This window comes from Lynx rufus, unplaced genomic scaffold, assembly GCF_022079265.1.
Source record: "Lynx rufus isolate CCGP_SWC_20201006 ecotype Redwood Valley unplaced genomic scaffold, mLynRuf1.p SCAF_3, whole genome shotgun sequence".
NCBI lineage: Eukaryota > Metazoa > Chordata > Mammalia > Carnivora > Felidae > Lynx > Lynx rufus.
In genome coordinates this window covers 165,037,438-165,059,502 of record NW_025814845.1, presented here as the reverse complement: position 1 = coordinate 165,059,502, position 22,065 = coordinate 165,037,438, and positions in this window count along the sequence as shown.

Sequence of the window (22,065 nt, the reverse complement as noted above, 5' to 3'; positions counted from 1 at the left end):
GAGGAAAACTCAAGTTCTGAAAAAGCACTTTGAAAAACGGAAAAGATATTAAACCTATTCCGTGATTAACATAGGGCACTATGTGCCATTATTTATTTCACTTTACTGTCTTCCTGTCCGATTTATTCCCTCATGTATCTATTTAAAAAAACACTTGGTGGAATGTTTAGGGTGGTGATAGCAGTGTAAGACACGTGTAACATATTCCAGTACTATTTCAGAAATAGAAGGTCACCTGACTCAGTTGGTTAAAAGTTAGACTTTGGCTTGGGTCATGATCTCACAACTCCTGAGTTCCAGTCCTGTGTCTAGCTCTGTGCTGAGACCTCAGAGCCTGGAGCCTGCTTTGAATTTTGTGTCTCCCTCTCTCTCTCTCTCCGCCCCCCACCCCCACCCCATCTCTCTCTCAAAAATCAGTAAACATTTTTTAAAAATTAAAAGACAGAACTGATACAAGAACGACTAGCTAGTTGTGGGAGGTGACCGTCCAGGCTTAGGGTCTGAGCGATTGAATTGATTGTGGTGCTGTTTATAGTGCAGAGAATAGAGAAGAAAGTGTGGAACTTTGCAGATGGTGGTGAAGGAAAAGATGAAAGCTAATTGGGGATCTGTTTAGTTGTTTCCAGTGGAATATTCTGAATGAGATTTCTATTGAATTGTATAGGTAAATATCCCACAAGAATATATACAGGCTGAATTGAGATAAAAATTTGTGGCATCACCATGTAGGTAATATGGAAATAAAAGAAGTAAGTCAGTGTGTACTGTGGGGAAATGCTAAAGACCAACTTTAAGGGTTCACTAAGATTAGGGGATGAACAAACAAAGAATATCTTGCAATCAAATTTGGAATGATATTAGAGTTGGAGAAAACATAAAGCACATGTCTTAGAAGGAAAAGGAAGAGAAAATCTTTAGGAAGGATTATTGTATAATACCAAAAACTGAAGAGAAGGCAAAGGATAGAAGTACTACAAATATACATTGTATGTAGCCTCTAGAAAACCATTGTGATATAATGAGAGATAGATACTTAACGGAGAACAATAAACTTTTTCACATATGTGAAAATTTTAGAATTTGAACTACATACCTGATCATATATTACAAATTAAGTGAACATTACTTGGTTATTTAGTCTATTTTAGGTGAATCTCATTTCCATGCCTTTGGTATAAATACCCACAGCTCTTTCGAACTATAACACTGAAGCAAGCATTCCTTAATTTTGAGTGAGATTAAGTATCATTTAGTATGTCTTAATAATTAAAGAAAAGAAAGGGAAAACAATATGAGACACCATTTTGTTTTAATTTGTGAGAATGACAGCAATTTTGAACTAATGTCCAAAGTTGGTAAGAGCATAAGGAAACAAGAATTTTCATATTCTATTGCTAAAAGCATAATTGGTATGATATCTAGAAAAGCAATTTGGTGGTGTCAGACTCATCTATTTATCTTTCTGTATATCTATCTATCTATCTATCTATCTATCATCTATCTATCTCAGTATATGTGATAAATATTTTAAATTGCATATATACATCATGTATATTATTATATGATATGTAATCTATATTGATCTATATGCATGTACATGGATATATACAGACATATTCATTGAAGCATTTTGAAATAGGAAAAAATCTAGAAATAATCTAGATGCCCATTCCTAAATTACAGCCTACCCAGCCAAAGGTATTCCTTAACCTTTGAAGAATTCAGTATAGCCTTAAGTGTTAAGAAATCCTTCAAAATAAATTATAAGATTTTTAAAAGCAATTACCAAATGGTAGGTAGAGTGGATTAATTTGTATACATTTTAAGTATACAAATATATAGTATTTTAAGTATATATGTATATATTTATATAAGTATAGATGTATGTATATATGCATATATCTCCATATATATGCATAAATACATATATAAAATGTATGCACATATGTGTGAGAAAATTCTACTTTTTTTTAAAATTTTTTTTTAATGTTGATTTATTCTTGAAAGAGTGAGAGAGAGAGACGGAGCACGAGCGGGGAAGGGACAGAGAGAGAGGGAGACACAGAATCCGAAGCAGGCTCCAGGCTCCAAGCTGTCAGCACAGAGCCCGACGCGGGTCTCAAACTCACAGGCTGTGAGATCATGACCTGAGCCGAAGTCAGACGCTTAACCGACTGAGCCACCCAGGCACTCCAAGAAAATTCTACTTTTAATTTAATAATCTTTCTGTGTGATTTCAATCCTTTATTAGGTGTTTGCACTGATTTTTTTTTCAAAATACAATGTATGACAGCTTCTTTTTTTAATAAAAATTACAATTAGGTCTTCTCATGCTAATTTTTCACAATAGTAGGTATGTTTCAAATATGAATATCAGACTATTAGCTATTGCCATACCTGTTTTTCTTGTTTTCTAAAATTTATTTTCAATCAAACAAGTAATACAGTAATTTATTCTTGTTTCATGTTTTTTCCTGTTTTGGTTTTTTAATGTGCACAATACAAATATGTCAAAAGTTCCTCTTGATTCCCACCCAGTTCCACCCAGGGGGAGCCACTTTTGTTAATTTGATAGGTATCTATCTAGATTTGGGGCAAGTGTGTGTGTATTTAATATGAATAAGATCATGTTGTGCACACCATTCTGTGTTCTGTAACTTGCTCTTTTCATTTAATAATAAATCCTGGGCATCATTCTATATCAATAAATAAAAGTTTATTTCATTGTTTTGAAACTTTACACAATATTTCCATAGTAGAATCTACAGTAGTTGATTTAGCATCTCCTATTAATGGACATTTAGGCTGACTCTACATTTTGAATAACAAAAAAAATACATGTGAATTAATATAATTACACTTTTTTTTCTTTTAGGAGTAGTTTAAAATTTTTACTTTTTTTTCCAGTTTATTCATTTATTTCGAGAGAGAGACAGTGCAAGTAGAGTAGGGGCAGAGAGAAAAGGGAGAGAGAATCCCAAACAGGCTCTGTGCTGTCAGTGCAGAACCTGACATGGGGCTCAAACTCACAAACCGTGAGATATGACCTGAGCTGAGATCAAGAGTTGGACACTTAACCGACTGAGCCACCCAGGCACTCCTCAAATTTTTACTTTTTAAAAAGTTTTCTTTTATTGTTTATGTGCAAGACTCAATTATGGTCTACAGTGCATGAACAAAGTATTAACCTCAACACTTATTTAACAAATATTTGGACAATTTATCATCTGTACTGGATACTGTTCTAAACCCTAGAGATACACCAGTGAATAAGCAAAGTCTCTGTCTTCATGGCACTTATAAGAGTGAGAAAATCAGAAAACAAACAACACATTAATGAAGTGCTTAGTAACAAGTGTGATGAAAAATAGCAAAACAGGGTGAAGGACAGATTTGAAGTAGTGTGGTCAGGATCTCAGCCACCTGAGGCCTAAATAAAGAGAGAAAGATAGTCATGGTCAGAAGATGTGTGATACAGGCAGAGACAAAAGTTAAGTGGAAAGTCCTGAGGCAGAATTAAAGTGGAGCTAGAATGAATTAAGCTAAGCAGACAGCAGTAGGAGAAAGGGCTGGGCCAGATCAGATAGAGCCTTGAAGACATGAATAGGGGGTTTGAATTTTATTAGTGTGAGTAGAGAGGTTTTTGAAGGAATAATGTGATCTGGTTATGCTTTAAAAAGACATCTTGTTCTACCAGGCAAAAAATGAACTGAAACAGAAGGCAAGAGCAAAAAATGAACTGAGACAGAAAGCAAGAGAGAAATTGAGAGATCAGTTAGGGTGCTGTTGTAATTGGGTGAGCAATGATAGCTTGTGGCTCTCCTCCAATACCTCCACAGTTCTCTGGCCTTATCTTTGTCACAGAACTCAGTGCTGTAATGACAACACTGACAAGTGTCCATTTATATTTTTCTCCTCTACCGTTCCTCTCTGTAACCTCATACAGAACAAGGGGATTGGCAGGAGGATGTAGATAAGAGCATAGTTAGGAATATTTTGAAGGGAAAAATGATAGAGATAAGTCTAAGACTACTGTAAAACAGGTGTCATTATCTGGGAATACATGGAAATCTGTGAATCCTTATGCAAAAAGAATATTATGCATATGGGCATTTTCCAGGGAGATGACCAATAGAGTTTTATCCGATTCTTAAAGAAAACTAAAACTCTTGTTTATAATTATTTGTTTATTTATTTATTTTGAGAGAGAGAGAAAGAGCATGAGCAGGGGAAGGAGCAGAGAGAGAGGAGAGAGAATTCTAAGCACACTCCATGCTGTCAGTGCAGAGCCTGATGCAGCACCTGATGAGGTGCTTGATCTTACAAACTGTGAGATCATGACCTGAACCAAAATCAGAAGTTGGACACTCAATGGACTGAACTACCCAGGAACTCCAGAACCAAAACTCTTAAAGAAAAGAAATCAGTAAGCATAACTGAGTAATTGGATAAGTGGTATATCCATTTATAGAATCATAGGTGTTAAATTTCCATATGGTAGTGTCAGATAGTCTTACTTGGCATCTTCTCTAATGTCTTGGACAATTATAATTATTTTTATTTTATAATTTATTAGGGTTTTATGATGATATCTCAAAATATGACTCAATCGAAATTGAACATGAGAGTTTCTCAGTTGCTTAGAGCATTAATATTTAAACACTTTAAACATGTTTTAAAAATATTTTTAAAATATTTTCTTTTAAAAAAATTATTTCTTTAAATTCAAGTTAGTTAACACACAGTGTAGTATTGGTTTCAGGAGCAGAATATTTTTTTTAATATATAAAAAGACAAAGGTTAAAACAAATATTTTATGTATAGAAAAATGAAAGTAGGAAATTATGGAAAAATTTTAGTTTTCCTAATAATGAAAAAATTCAAACTGAGAAAACCATAAAGTTCTACTGCATCTGTTAAAATTAAGAAAACTAACCAAATGATTTTTTTTTTTAAGTATTGGCAGGATTAGGGACTAAGAAGTGCACCAAAACATTTCTCCCAGTTTTGTAAATTTACCAGTCCCATGGGTTAGGGATCACAAAACTGTTCATAGTGTGTGATCCAATAATTTGTCTTGGTAATCTCAAGAACAGGATTATGAACCAAAGGAATATGTTTATAGCTTGTTATAACAATACTACTATCCATCATAGCAAAAATGAAGTAATAACCTAAATAATAGTAGTGAACTGGACAAGGAGTTTGTATCTGTATCTATATATGGCTTTTAACAATTTTATTTTTAACTTAATTTTTAAAAACTGAAGTATAGTTGACACACAGTGTTACATTAGTTTCAGGTGTACAACATTGAGATTTGACAATTTTGTACATTATGCTATGTTCACCACAAGTGTAACTACCATCTGTCACCATACAATGCTATTACAGTACCATTGACCATATTCTCTATGCTGTAGCTTTCATCACCATCATTTATTCTTCCCATAACTGGAAACCTGTACCTCTCACTCCCTTTCACCCATTTTGATCATCCTTGAACCCCCTTTGCCTCTGGCAACCACCAGAGGGGTTTCTGATTTTTTTGTTTGTCTGTTTTGTCTTGTTTTGTTTTAGATTCCACATATAAATGAAATCATATGATATTTGTTTTCTCAGCCTGACTTAGTTCACTTAGCATTAATACCCTCTAGGTCCACCCATGTTGCAAGTGGATCTCATTCTTTTTTATGGTCGAGTAATATTCCATCACACACATACCACATCACATCACATCACATCACATCACATCACATCACATCTCTATATCCATTCATTACAAATGGACACTTAGCCTGCTTCCATATCTTGGCTATCGTATACAATGCTGCAGTAACCATAGAGATGCATGTATCTTTTTGAATTAGTGGTTTTGTTTTCTTTGGGTAAATAAAATAGCCAGTAGTAGAATTACCAGATTGTATGGTATTTCTAGTTTTAATTTTTTTAAGAACTTACATATTGTTTTCCACAGTAGCTGTACCATTTATATTCCTACCAAGAATGCATAGGGTTTAGTTTTTCTCCATATCCTTACCAACACTTTGTTATTTCTTTTCTTCTTGATACTAGCTATTCTGACTGGTGTGAGGTGATACCTCATTATGGCTTTGATTTGCATTTCCCTGATGATTAGTAATGTTGAGTGTCTTTTCATGTGTCTGTTGACCATCTGTATGCATTCTTTGAGAAAGTATCTATTCAGGTCCTCTGCCCATTTTTAATTGGATTATTTGGGGGTTTTTTGGTGTTGAGTTGTATAATTTCTTTGTATAGTTTGGATATTAACCCTTTGTTGGATATACCATTTGCAAATATCTTCTCCCAGGTTAGTAGGTTGTCTTTTGTTTTGTTGATGGCTTCCTTTGCTGTGCAAAAGCTTTTTGTTTTCGTGTAGTCCTAATAGTTTATTTTTTCTTTTGTTTCCCTTACCTCAAGAGACAGATCCATGAATATGCTGCTAAAGCTGCTGTCAAAGAGATGACGGCCTATGTTTTCTTCTAGGAATTTAATGGTTCCAACTTTCACATTTAGATCTTTAATCCTTTCAAGTTTATTTTTCTTCATGGTGTAAGAAAGTGATCCAGTTTCATTCTTTTGCATATAGCTGTTCAGTTTTCCCAGCACCGTTTATTGAAAACACTGTCTTTCCCCCATTGGATATTCTTGCTTTCCTTGTTGTAGATTAATTGATCTCATAAGTGTGGGTTTGTTTTTGCACTCTCTATTTTGTTCTATTGATCTATGTGTCTATTTTTATGTCGGCACCATACTATTTTGATTACTATAGTGTTGTAGTATATCTTGAAATCTGGGATGGTGATACTGCCATCTTTGTTCTTCTTTCTCAAGACTGCTTTGGTTATTTGGGTCTTTGTACCTCCCCACAAATTTTAGTATTATTTGTTCTAGTTCTGTGAAAAATGTTATTGGTATTTTTATAGGATTGCATTGAATCTGTAGATTGCTTTGGGTGGTATGGACATTTTAACAACATTAATTCTTCCAATCTATGAGCATAGGATATCTTTTCATTTGTTTGTGTTATTTTCAATTTCTTTCATCAGTGTCTTATAGTTTTTAAAGTACAGGTCTTTGACCTCTGTGGCTAAGTTTATTCCTGGGTACAGTTGTAAACAGAATTGTTTTCTTAATTTCTCTTCCTGCTACTTCATTATTAGTATATAGAAATGCAACAGATTTCTATATACTAATTTTATGTTCTAAATTTAGTGAATCCATTTATTACTTCTAATAGATTTTTGGTAGAAGGATTCTACATTTAATGGATATTGGTATGCATATAATATATAGCTAGTAGACTTTTTTTAAAGTTTATTTATTTATTTTGAGAGAGAGAGAGAGAGAGAGAGAGAGAGAGTAAGGTAGGGGCTGAAAGAGAGGGAGAGAATCCCAAGTAAGGTTCCATGCTGTCAATGTGGAGCGTGACACAGGGTTCAATCTCACAAGCTATGAGATCAGGATCTGAGCCAAAATCAACAGTCTGATGCTTAACCAACTGAGTTATCCAGGGGCCCCTAGCTAGTGGATTTTAAGTATATGGAACTATTTGTACAAAATAATAGTGAGTAAAATGAGCTAAACACAGATATAGACCAATTGTAATAACATAAAACACCTTTGTACGTTGATAAAAATCAGGAGACATTGTGCAGTGATATAAATAATTGATATTGCAATTTTTTAGGAGGTATCATTATTTTCTTTTTAAATGGACATTAATAATCCAAACTCACATACACTCACACAGACAGCTTGACCTGAGGAAAGGGGTGAATTTCAGTATTAGGGTTAAGAGGCTCTGGAGCTAGACAGATTTAATTTAAATCCTGATTTTATTAGTTCTATAACCTTGAACAAAAATTTGTTTATTTATTCTTTCTAGGTCTCATTTGCAAACTGAGAATCATAATACTACCTTCCTAATAAATACTCACCCTTATGCTGGTTATTGTCCTTTTCTTATTTGTTGAAATCCTGTCCTGACTTTACCCACAAGGAATGCAAGACCAGCTGGCCCTAGCAGTAGGGAATGTGGTCAGAACATGAGACTCAGAGTCACCAGCCCCAGATTCAGTGTGGACTATCTCCTAACGCACAGTGTAACTGTGGGCTGATCCTCAATTCCTTTTGTCTCTGAGTCTCCATATGTCAGTTGGGAAGATTTTATGTGATAGTTCTCAAGGATTTAAAAAGAGGGCTTTTAGAAATCAACATCTCAGAAAAAAAAGGCAAAAGCTTATTCTTTTATTACAAAAGATTATTGTGGAAGAAAATCAGGGAAGGGAAGTAAAAAAAAAAAAAGCTCATGCTAGTGACCTAATTTTCCCCATAGAAGGTGTGTCTCTTTTCATTTGCTGGAAAATTTTGATCAAGGAAAGCATTATAAAGACAAACCACAACAGAGTATAAAACAGAGCTGTACATTTCCAGGCAACAAGGCAAAAACTAGCATGAGATCATCAATATAGAATTTTGGGCATCAGATGGGAAATTAATTCCTGCATAGGTGTGTGTATTTTCTCTTTCTTGTTGTTAATGTTGGTTATTTTGTAATTCTGACCATCAGATGCAAAGTGAACTTTATAGGCTGAAAACTATTGACTTCCTGAAAACAGATCTCTGGTTCTATTCTATATTATTTTCATTGTCACTAAGATCACTGATGTGTTGTGGAAAGAGAGGGAACAATAGAGGGCCCCCTACAATCAGAATAATGACTAATGAGCAAATGGTGCAAATATTTAAACTTACAAATCCGAGACAAAGACAATGGTTGGAAGTTCCTTTATCAGGTGCTGCTTGTATCATTTCTTAGCAGTGTGAAATGGGAAGAGGTTTGAAACTCTAGGTAACTTTTGTCAAAGCCTTTCTTTTGTTGCCAGATCAAAACGGCCTTTTCTCATCCCAAATGTATCCATCCGTTTATCCATCAGTTGGATAAATGCTGATGTGTCTATTTGATGGAGTATTATTCAGACACCAAGGCAGATAGAAAAATATTTTAAGCATGGGAAATTTTTCACAATACAGTATTAAGTCAAAATTCTATATGGAATGGCATATACAGTATAATGTCTATTATCTGTATGTGAATACAAACCCTCAGAGAAAATATTGGAAAGGAATACATACACATATTAACAGTGACAATCTCTGAGTTATGGAAGGTTTTGTATTCTGTCAATATACGGTATATATATACATATATATATACTATATGTATATACTATATATACTATATATATAATATATACTATATATATACATATATACATGTATATCATATATACATATATATACAGTATATATATATATATATATATATATATATATATATATATATATAGCATGAGCCTCCATTGCATTTTTTAATCTGCAATAAAATTAAGAATGTTGGGGCGCCTGGGTGGCGCAGTCGGTTAAGCGTCCGACTTCAGCCAGGTCACGATCTTGCGGTCCGTGAGTTCGAGCCCCGCGTCGGGCTCTGGGCTGATGGCTCGGAGCCTGGAGCCTGCTTCGGATTCTGTGTCTCCCTCTCTCTCTGCCCCTCCCCTGTTCATGCTCTGTCTCTCTCTGTCCCAAAAATAATTAAAAAAAAAAAAGTTGAAAAAAAATTAAAAAAAAATTAAGAATGTTAAGATGCTTCTGTTTAAAATGGTACAGTTTTTGTTTTAACGGGCAGATTTGACTAGTGGTAAATAAGCATACAATCAGGCAAATGAAAAGTTTTATATTATAGAGATTTGAGAGGAAGCTGGGTCAAAGAAAGTAGTGACAGATGACACAGAGTCAGCATTTGATGAGAACTCATTGTTTTACCTCAAAGACTAGAGGTCTTGGGATAGACCTTACAAATCAACTAGACTTAACTCTCTAATTTACAGGCTAAGAAACTCAGGGAAGTAAAGTGATTTTTCCAAGTTCCAGAAGCAAGGTTGTAGAAGGGCTAAGACCTTCTACTTCACTAGACTTTAGATTTTAGAACTTCCTAGACCTTAGATCATCCTTTTTGGTTTGTTTGTTTGTTTGTTTGTTTTTGCTCCATAGCTTCCATAGCTGCCCAGTTCTGGCTCTATCACCTGTGTATACATTTCTTTTAAGTCTGGCAGATTCCTTCTGATGCAGGGCAAATTTAGGGTCTGTTCTATCCCTATTTAGGAGGCTTTTGGAAGACCAAATTAATTCTAAGAGAGGTGGGGGTTTCTGATTCTTTGAAATAAGAATCCAAGGCCCAGGCACTGACCTGGTGTCTGTCTGAAACCTCTACTCTGGTTGCAAAGATGACCTGGGGACAAGCTACACTTAGAACATCTGGGATTCTCAGGAAAAAACCTAGGGACTTATTCTGCTCTGGATCAACTCTAATTTACCAATAGTTGTCATGGCAGTGTGCCTGTACTATCTCAATGTCTGAATCTGACCATCACTAGGAAGGCCTTATGTCCCAGCTTACTTACAACATACTTATTAGAGAAGTATGGTTAAAACTTGAATGATATTTTCTATCAACAAGTGCATAAGTGAATACTGATAATGAACTCAGCATGGTTCTAGGCACTGGAAAACCTTGGAAACACTGAAGGACATGTTTCTGCTCCCAAGTGGTAAGTGCATTGGACTGAGCTTTGTGCTTTTAGCCAAACAGTTTCTTTAAGCCTGTAACAAATTGTTAAAGCAAAGGTGACATATTTGTAAAATGTTATTTATAAGAATCTAAAGGTTAAATTGTGGAGACAAGATTAGCACACTTGATCCAACAAAAATAACATGCAAAACAGCATGAAATGTCATGCTGATTGTCTAACTAGTAAGAGAAAAGTCAGCTAAGATTTGCTTAGGTTAGGGTGGTCTCCACAGAAAGGCAGATCTTTGAGAGGATTTGGATTAGAAGAATGTTAGTCAGGTGTCTGATGTGAGTCTTGAGCAAGGCACATAAATTCTCATGGTAAGCAAGAAGTAATAGCTCTGAAGCAGTTCCTGGTAGATATTCAATTTAGAACAGAAATTTATTTTAGGGAACTTAGTGTTTGTAAATTCCATCCCAAAACAGAGTTTAGTTGGAGCAAAGTCAATGTTTTACTGTTTCTTTGATAAATAAATTCATGGAATCTAATATGTGTCTACTATGTGACAGGCACTCTTACAGGCACTTATTGCTAATCTACTCATTGAACCTCCACCACAAACTCTATAAGTTGGCAAACCAAGGCACAAAAAAAACAAAAAACAAAAAACAAAAAACAAAAAACAAAAAACAGGTAGTTTGTGCAAAGTCTCATAGCTAGTGAATAGCAGAACCAGGACCCAAACCTTGCTAATTCAGGTGCTTCTTTTCTTTTCTTTTTTTTTTAAATTTTTTAATGTTTTTACTTATTTTTGAGAGAAAGAAGGACAGACAGAGCACAAACTGGAGAGGGGGCAGAGAGAGGGAGACACAGAATCTGAAGCAGGTTCCAGGCTCTGAGCTGTCAGCACAGAGCCCGATGTGGGGGTCGAACTCACAAACCGTGAGATCATAACCTGAGCTAAAGTCAGATGCTTAACTGAGTAAGCCACCCAGGTGCCCCACCGGTGCTTCTTTTAGACTTCCTGGTGTTTATAGAAAGATATTTACAGAAAATATGGCCCTTGTTTTTAAGATGGTACCACTGGCCTTTCATACCCTTCTGAAGTCATGGATATTTCTACAGACTCTTTGATCCAGTGCAATGGTGCATGAGATAATAGATTTTTCATCTCTGGTCTATGAATTAAAGTTAATAAGGAACCAATGCTAAGGCCAAGATCCCAAGGGTCAATGGTGGATTTCAAAACTCTCACCTCTGCTTGCTGAATTCTGCTCACACAGTCAAGATGGGTGGGAGCTGAATTCCATATAGAAAGTGGAATTTTCTTATGTTTACACACACACACACACACATATATATATATATATATATATATTTCTTTTTTTTTGAGAGAGAGAAAGCTGGGGAGAGGCAGAAAGGAAAAGAGAAATCCCCAGCAGGCTCTGGGCTGTCAGCACAGAATCACACAAGGAGATTGAACTCATGAACCTTGAGATCATGACTGGAGTGGAAACCAAGAGTCAGATGCTTAACAGCTTAACCAACAGAGACACCCAGGCACCCCTCCTTATTCCCATTCTTAAGCAACGAGGCTCTGGAAAGTGCAAGTGTCCTTCAGGGTATCTAATACCTTGCCAGTCTTATGTGATGCTCAGTGAAGCAAAAAAGTTCATCAGCATCTCATCATCATTATCACCAACAGCAACAACAAATAGTTATATTGAGTACTTCAACTGGGGAAGATGCCAGATGCTATGTAGAATGCAAAGATAAGTAGTATACGTTCTAGGAGCAGATAATTGCAATGCAAAGAAAAATACCACAAGTGGAATAAAGTATTATATCTCTGCTTCTGGCTTTTGGCCAGTCTTGTTCTTAACCAATTCCTGCATGGCAGTGGGCACTAAAGAAAAGGAGATGGAAAAGTGCTCACTGGTAACTGTACTGGGGCTTCATTTCCTAAGCATGGTGGGTCACACTGGGCTTGAGTCACCCTGGGCAGAGATGATACACACTGATAATTTGGGGGAAACACCCAGGCTGAAACTTGATAACAAGGGAGGATTTTTGAAGTGACATACTGAGAGGCAATAAAAAACTAGAAAGAAGGGAGGGACTTCACCAGTTTAAGTTAGAAGAATGTAGAAAGTATAAGATAGACAGTCATGTAGAGAAAAGAGACTTAGGTCTCTACCAAGGAAACAAAGGACTGAGGTAGCAGGTGAGAAGCAACAGCCAGAAAAGCCTCTTAAGGGCAAATTCTGCAAAGACAATCTACCACTTAGTTTTGCCTTGTAATGGGACAGATGCAGGCTTCTCCTGGTAGCCCTGGGTAAAGGAAATCCAGACTGAGTTTGAAGGCACCTGGCTCTAAAGATGAGAAAGCTGGTTTCACAGAGGCAGATTTTATACCTTCTTTGGTCTTAAACATTTCTAAGTCTGCTGTCTCTATAGGCAAGGATATCTTCTCAATAGCACTAGGGATCAAGAGATGTTGGTTGGGAGTGGGGGAGTGCTGAATTTCCCTAGCTCCAGTGTACTTATTTATTTACTATCCAGTTTGTCACCAGGGTCCCTACAATACAGTTATTCAATGAAGTTCCAGCTTGTTTTAGGTTTGGTTTTAAACCACTTTGTGTCCCTTGATCTGAAACAAACTCTTTCCTCACTTTACCAGGCATAGCAATTCCCTTCAGTTTTGGACACAAATCCACCCCTACAGGGTCTACAATGCCATGTATATCATAGCCATAAAGTAACATCTTCCTGGCCTTCTTTTCAGAAGCCTATGACCAAAACCAAAAGCTTCTAGTCTGAGGCTGGAACTCTGACATATACTTGGTATAAGAGGAAGTCTGAACTGATTGTTAAGTATTTCAACAGCAAGAAAAACAGGAAGCAATGAAAAACAAAAGCACCCTCTAGGTCTGAGCTAGAGGACTATCTGCTCTGGCAGGCCATGTCAGGCACAATTAAAGGTAAGTATAATTAGGTTATGCATGTTATTTGTCTGGAGAAAGAGCTGTCTTTTCTGATGATGCTGTGTGCTAGCCACTTTAACTGGAGTGATAACCACTCTCAAAGAGCCTCAAACGTTCATCTCCATCCCAAATTGCTCTCAATAACCTGCTCTGGCTAGAAATCATTAGTTTGTATCAAGGATTCAGAGTTCACCAGCTCAAATGCATATAGACTGGTGACTTTTTATCTTTACATTTTCTATTAATTTAGATAATAAATAATCACCCATAATTTGCCACTTAGCATAACCACTAATATAATTTAAATATATTTATCCTATGATATGGAGTTTTTATAGGTATATAATTACAATATACATAAAATTTTGAACACTTTTTGGTCATGGCAAAATATGCATAAAATTCATTATCTTAACATTTTTTGGACATGAAGTTCAGTAGTATTAAGTATACTCACATTATTGTGCAACCAATCTTATTCTTCATCTTGTAAAACTGAAACTCTATATAAATTAAACACCAATTCCTCATTTCCTCCTCTTCCCCAGACCCTGGAAACTACCATTCTACTTTCTGTTTTTATGAATTTTGACACTCTAGATACCTCCTATAAGTGGAGTCATACAGTATATATCTTTTTGTGACTGGCTTATTTTACTTGTTAGCATAAGGTCCTCAAGATTCACCCTTAAGATTAGCGTGTGTCAGAATTGCCTTCCTTTTAAAGGGTGAATAATAGCCCACTATATGGATATACCATATATGTTTATCCATTCACACATCAATGAATATTGGGGTTACGCCTACCTTTTGGAAATTGTGCATAATTCTGTCATGAATTTACATAAAGTGTTATGTCCTACCTTTCACTTCCCATTATATCTAGGCATAAACATAGATAAATTTTTCTAGATTGATATATATAGTTTTCATAATAATCTTTTCTTCTCTGTTTTAATAGCAACATGATAGTTCTTCAATCCCATGTACTTAAACATCTAAAAATTTTTTTAACATTTATTTATTTTTGAGAGACAGAGACAGAGTGCTAGTGGGGTACAGGCAGAGAGAGAGGGAGGGAGACACAGACCCTGAAGCCAGCTCCAGCCAGCCCAGAACCCAAAACGGGGCTCAAACCCACCAGCTGTGAGATCATGACCTGAGCCAAAGCTGGATGTTTAACCAACTAAGCTACCCAGATGGCCCTTAAGCATTTTTTATAGTTGAATATTTGATGTTTGACATGTCCAATTTCCCCCTAAATGCTATGGTAAAAGTTTTGTAGTTATCATGTTCTTTCCATATTTTAGCTTATGTTTTTTAGAATAGATTTCTTAGAAGTGAAATTTTGGGTCAAAAGCTATGAATATTTTACGACTTAAATGACAAAAGTTAGAAACCCACATTGCTTTCTAAAAAATTGTATCTGTTTGCATAGCTTCTAATAGTATATATGAATTTCTATTTCATTATACACACATCAGCTTTATTTTTTTTACATTAAGAAATTAAACAGGAGAATGAAAAAAATACTAGAAGTGATAAATGAATTCAGTAAAGTCACAGGATACAAAATCAATGTACAGAAATCCATTTAATTTCTATACACTAATAATGAAGCAGCAGAAAGAGAAATTAATTGAATAATTCCATTTACAATTGCACCAAAAATAATATATCTAAGAATAAACTTAACCAAAGAGGTGAAAGACCTGTACTTTGAAAACTATGAAACACTGGTGAAAGAAATTGAAGATGACACAAAGAAAAAGAAAGACATTCCATGCTCATGGATCAGAAAAACAAGTATTGTTAAAATGTCTATACAGGAGTACTGATTCATAGAGGCACTTGTACCCCAATGTTCATAGCAGCACTCTCAACAATAGCCAAATTATGGAAAGAGCCTAAATGTCCATCAACTGATGAATGGATAAAGAAATTGTGGTTTATATACACAATGGAATACTACGTGGCAATGAGAAAAAATGAAATATGGCCTTTTGTAGCAACGTGGATGGAACTGGAGAGTGTGATGCTAAGTGAAATAAGCCATACAGAGAAAGACAGATACCATATGGTTTCACTCTTATGTGGACCCTGAGAAAGTTAACAGGAACCCATGGGGGAGGGGAAGGAAAAAAAAAAAAAAAAAGGACGTTAGAGTGGGAGAGAGCCAAAGCATAAGAGACTGTTAAAAACTGAGAACAAACAGAGGGTTGATGGGGGGTGGGTGGGAGGGGCGGGTGGGTGATGGGTATTGAGGAGGGCACCTTTTGGGATGAGCACTGGGTGTTGTATGGAAACCAATTTGTCAATAAATTTTATATATAAAAAAAAAATGTCTATACTACCCAAAGCAATCTACACATTTAACGCAATTCTTATCAAATTACCAACAGCTTTTTACACAGTACTAAAACAAACAACCCTAAAATTTGTATGGAACCACAAAAGACTCTGAATAGTCAAAACAATCTTGAAAACAAAACAAAACAAAACAAATAAAACCTAGAGGTAAAACAATTCCAGACTTCAAGTTACATTGCAAAGCTATAGTGATCAAAACAGTATGGTACAATCACAAAAACAGAGACCTAGATAAATAGAACAAAATAGAAAACCCAAAAATAAACCTACAATTATAAGCTCAATTAATCTTTGACAAAGGAGGCAAGAATATGCAATAGGAAAAAGACAGTCTCTTCAACAAATGGTAGTGGAAAACTGGACAGCTACATGTAAAAGAGTGAACCTGGACCACTTTTTATTCCATACACAAAAATAAACTCAAAATGGGTTGAGGACCTAAAATGTGAGACCTGAAACCACAAAAATTCTAGAAGAGAGCATAGGCAGTAAATTCTCTGACATTGGTTGTAGCAACATCCTTCTAGATATGTCTCTTGAGGCAGGGGAAACAAAAGCAAAAAGCAAAAAGCAAAAAAGCAACACTATTGGGACTACATTAAAATAAAAAACTTCTGCACAGTGAAGAAAACAATCACTAAAATTAAAAGGGAACCTACTGGTTGGGGGAAAATATTTGCAAGTCAGAGACAGACAAACACCACATGATTTCAGTTAAATGGGGAATTTAAGAAACAAAAAAATGAACAAAGGAAAAAAATGATACAAACCAAAAAAAAAGAAAGAAAAAGAAAAGAAAAATAGACTCTTAAGTATAGAGAACAAAATGATGGTTACCAAAGGGCAGATGGGTGGGGAATGGGTGAAATAAGTTAAAGGGGATTAAGAGTATATTGTCTTGATGAGCACTGAGTAATGTATGGAATTTTTGAATCACTATATTGTACACATGAAACTAATATAACACTGTATGTTATCTACATTGGAATTAAAATGAATAAAATTAAACAGGAGGAAGATAAAAGCTCATTCCTATTTACTAGACAAAACTCTGACTGTTAACAATGATGAGTCTTTGTGAGAATACCCCAGATTTGGCTAGCCTATAAATGCTAATATGGTCACAGTCAATCCATATAAATATAAACATATATATGTATTAGAAACATGACTTACATAATGGGTGCTCAATAAATGGTAGCTATTATTATTGTCTCTGTTGTTTCTATTAATGCTCCAAGTATGATGATTTTCAGTCTGTATCTGGTCTCTCAGGCCCTCAGCTCCTGTAAACCATAGTTTTCTGGTTATGTGGGGCATTCCCAGTTCTAAAGTATCTCAGAACAGCTTTTTCTTCCTGCAAAGATGCTTCATCTGAGCCCTCTGCTGTTGGTGCTCACTACTAGTCATAGCTTTGCTTTGCTGGTGGTTTCCCTAAGCTCCCAGAGTTCCAGAACCACACTAAGGGTAGACAGCATGATGATAGAAGTGTCACATGGGCTTCAAATAGGACATCATCTTATGAGTGTCTATATTAATAAGGCTCCTCCATCTTTTGGCCCCAAGCCCCTCTCTTCACAAAGGCTCAGGCCACAGGGTATGTAAGGGGGGAAGTACATCATGCTCCCTGCAGTAGGCAGAATAATGCCTCTGGAGATGTCCACATTCTAATCCTGGAACTTGTGAATATGTTACCTTACATGGTAAAGAGCCTTCATGGATGTGATTAAATTCAGGATCTTGAGATGGAGGAAATTATTTTGGATTATCTGGATGGGCTTAGTGCAATTACATAAGTTCTTAAAAGTTAAGGGAATAGACAGAAGCTAAGAATTGAGGGGGAGAGAGAGAGAGAGAGTTAAATGAGTTAGTGCCTTGTTCCTGACTTTGAAGGTAGAAAGGAGCTGCAAGCCAAGAAACTCAGGCCATCTCTAGAAGCTAAAAAAGTCAAAGGAACAGAGCTTCTCCTAAAGCTTCAAGAAGAACTGCATTTCTGCCAACACCTTGATTTTTAGCCCAATAAAGCCTGTTTTGAAGTTTTGACCTTTATATCTCTAAGATAATAAATATGTGTTGTTTTAAGTCATTAAATTTGTGGTGATTTGTTATAGCAGCAACAGGAAACTCATATGTTCCCTTAAATATCCTTGCCTCTTCACCTTATTTCTCTTTCTAGATTTCCTTTAAAGCTCTTTCCTTATTTTTTGCCCCTAAATTGAAAGTCTTCAAGTTATTTAAAACAATTAGGAGAAACCATAAGGTGGAAACTACTGTTGCTACTCTTGCTCTTTTGTAAACTGTTAATGTTCTTTGACCCACTGATGACTCTTAGTGTCAGAAAAATATAAATCTGTAGTGCCACTCCAAGACCCCACAGTGAGTCACTCTCTCATGTAGCCATTCATTCAGTCATCCATCCAAGAAATATTTACTGAAGGCCAATATGTGCCTGGCAATCAGCTAGCACCTTTATGCAAAAAATGGCAGCATGAACTATGTCTTTACAGAAGCCATAGAAGTTGGATTTTTATGATTTGAGAACAACTTGCATAGTTTTTGTTTTTTGGGTTTTTTTGTTGTTGTTGTTGTTGTTTTGATCCTGTGGGTGGTCCAGGATTTGTTTCTTTCCAGAAAGCAATTGGGGTATATGGAGTCTCTTTGACTAGGTAGCAAGAGACAGGAGCTGTACTGTGGCTTCATTCTATCTTCCAATTTACATTCAGATCCAGGCAAGAGTTAATTAGTTCAATGATAGATAAGCACAGAGGAAAAACAACACAGCCCAGTCCATCTTCGCATAGGATAATTTCCCCTTCACTTTATCCTCTCTAGTCCTGCCTTCCTGCTTCTGACTGCAGGGAACAAAGGGTCTGAATGAAACCTGTTGGAGGTTCCAATTAAATCTTTGTGGACAAAGGGCTCACATGACATCCTCAGATAACAGGTGGCAATAAATACATCAGCACATCTACTCAGAGAACAGAGTCCCTGCTGAACAGCTAACAGCTGCCAATAACTCCTTGAGTACCTCACAAAAGATGGGCTTTAAGGTAAGATGTTTCTCTTCCTGAACACATTTAATCCTTCCTTATAATTTGCGTCCTCAACAAAGAATTTTGACTAAAATTCCCTAGTAAACTAAGTTTACTACAATTGGTTGGCAAATTCTTGATTTGGTTTTGTTGGTTTCGTTATATATTTTTTGATCTGTCCATATAGTACTTATTCCATTTTACATGTAGTTTTCTATTGCTTTTTTTTCTTAGTCTCTTATTTTTTTCCTTATGTATCCCAGGTTAAATTTGTATTTAGAAATACCTTATTTATATAGAGAAATGAAGGATCTTAAATGATTGCATGCGTTTTCTGGTTAAAACTTATCTGGGAATTTGGTTCAGTGGGGGAACCTCTTGGTCAGTTAGAACTGTCATATGGATGATGTTTTTCTCTCAGCTCTGGTCTTAGAACAGAACAGAGTAGCTCAGTACTTAGGATACTCCCAACATTTGAGGCCCACTGTTGAACTCCAGTGATAATCATTTAAATTATTTACTTCTTATATTATGAAAATAGTTTAAAATATTTAGAAATTATAGAAAAGCAAAAAGAAAATAATTTAAGCAGTGATTATAATAGCTGACACTGGGTGTGTATCTTTCTAATCTTTCAAAATATGCACATTTTTAATTTTTTATGTACTTAAGATCAAGCTGTAAATACAGTTTGTTTTTTAACTGTATTTCTAAGTCATTAAAATCATTTGGAAAAAAATGATTTTAAGAGCTGTTTATATTCCACCATTAAAATGTTTTATTTTTTCACTGATATCAATAATTTGGCAATTAATAATTTTAAACATAAATCTTTGGGTGCACTTTTGATCTTTTCTTTAAGATAGGCTCTTAGAAGTGGGGTTACCAAATCAAAGGTTACATAATTTTACAGCCTAATATATTTCATGACAGTAATATATTTTAAAATTTATATAATTGTCATTGTTGATACCACAACAGAAGCCACACACACAAAAATAAAAGTATTCCCAGAAACTGTTATTACCTGAAGTTTAAAAAAAATACTGTGACTTAATGCTGATTAATGATATGAAATCCTAAGGAAAGAACTAGCCATGACAGTATTTTATTTACACTTAGTAACACACCTTTCTGAGCAGGGATTTATAGCTCAGACAAAATAGAAGTGCTTCAAGTACCACAGAGCAAGGGAAGATGGTGGAATATAATCCTGCAAGTTAAAAAGCTTGGAGCATTATTACAGTTTAATACTAATTGTGTCACCTGAGACAGATGTCCTAACTTCCTGAGTCTCAGATTTCTCATCTGTGAGATTGACAGTGTTGGTCTAGGTCAGGTTGAGGCACATGAGATATTTTGGGGTGGTACAGACCATAGGCTATAATTTTGGGTTGGTACATAGGCATAAACCATATTTTTTTTTCAAATGTTTATTTTTGAGAGAGAAAGAGAGAGAGAGAGAAGGATAGAGGATCCAAAGTGGGCTCTGACCTGTCAGCAGAAAGCCCTATGTGGAGCTCAAACCCACAAACAGTGAGATCATGACCTGAGTCGAAGTCTGATGCTTAACTGACTGAGCCACCCAGGAACCCCACCATACTTTTTTCTTTTCTTTTGTATGGCATATTTATTTCTTAAAACAACAGTATTTTGATTTTTAAAAAGAGTTGATTTAGAGAAAAAGATTAAACAAGTGATAATACAAGTAGTCCTCAGATATTAACATAAACCATTGAAGTGATAGGCAAATGTCTGACATGTGACAAAGAGAGTTAGGTGAATAGAGCTAGAGTCTGCTTAATGTGCTAGGTAGAATTCCAAACAAATGAAGCAACAACAAAAAAAAGAAATCAAGTAATTGATGCCATTAACAATTGCACCCCACGATCTCGCGGTCCGTGAGTTCGAGCCCCGCGTCGGGCTCTGGGCTGATGGCTCAGAGCCTGGAGCCTGTTTCCGATTCTGTGTCTCCCTCTCTCTCTGCCCCTCCCCCGTTCATGCTCTGTCTCTCTCTGTCCCAAAAATAAATAAACTTTGAAAAAAAAAAAACAATTGCACCCCAAACCATAAGATACCTAGGAATAAACCTACCTGAAGAAGGAAAAAATTTGTAGTCTGAAAACTATAGAACACTTATGAAAGAAGTTGAAGAGGATACAAAGAAATGGAACAAATTCTGAGCTCATGGATTGGAAGGACAAACATGTTAAAATGTATATACTACTCCAAGTAATCTATTTAATGCAATCCCTATCCTAAAATTTATGTGGAAACACAAAAGACTCTGACTAGCCAAAGCAACCCTGAAAAAAAAAGCAAAGCTGGAGGTATCATGATTCTGGATTTCTAGTTACGTTACAAAGCTGTAGTCATCAAGACAGCATGGTACAGGCACAAAAACACATAGATCAATGCAACATAAGAAAACCCAGAAATAGACCCACAACCACATGGTCAACTAATATTCAACAGGTAGGAAAGAATATCCAATGGAAAAAAGTCAGTCTCTTCGACAAATGATGTTGGAAAAACTGGATGGTGAAGTGCAGAAGAATGACACTGGACCACTTTCTTACAGCATACACAAAAGTAAATTCAAAATGGATGAACGACCTAAATGTGAGACAGGAAACCATCAAAATCTTAGAGAAGAGTAGAGGCAGCAACCTCTCTGACCTCAGCCATGGAAACTGCTTACTAGACATGTCTCCAGAGACAAGGGAAACAAAAGCAAAAATGAATTGCTGGAACTTAAGATAAAAAGCTTCTGCAAAGCAAAAAGAAATAATCAACAAAACTAAAAGGTAGCCTATGGAATGAGAGAGGATATTTGCAAATGACATATGTGATAAAGGGTTAGTATCCAAAATCTATAAAGAACTTCTCAAACTCAACACCCAAAAAACAAAAATCCAATTAGAAATTGGGCAGAGACATGAATAGACATTTTTCCAAAGAAGATATCCAGATAGCTAGCAGACACATGAAAAGATGTTCAATGTCACTCATCATCAGAGAAATGCAAATCAAAACCATGATGAGATACCACCTCACACCTATCAGAATGCCTAAAGTTAATAACAC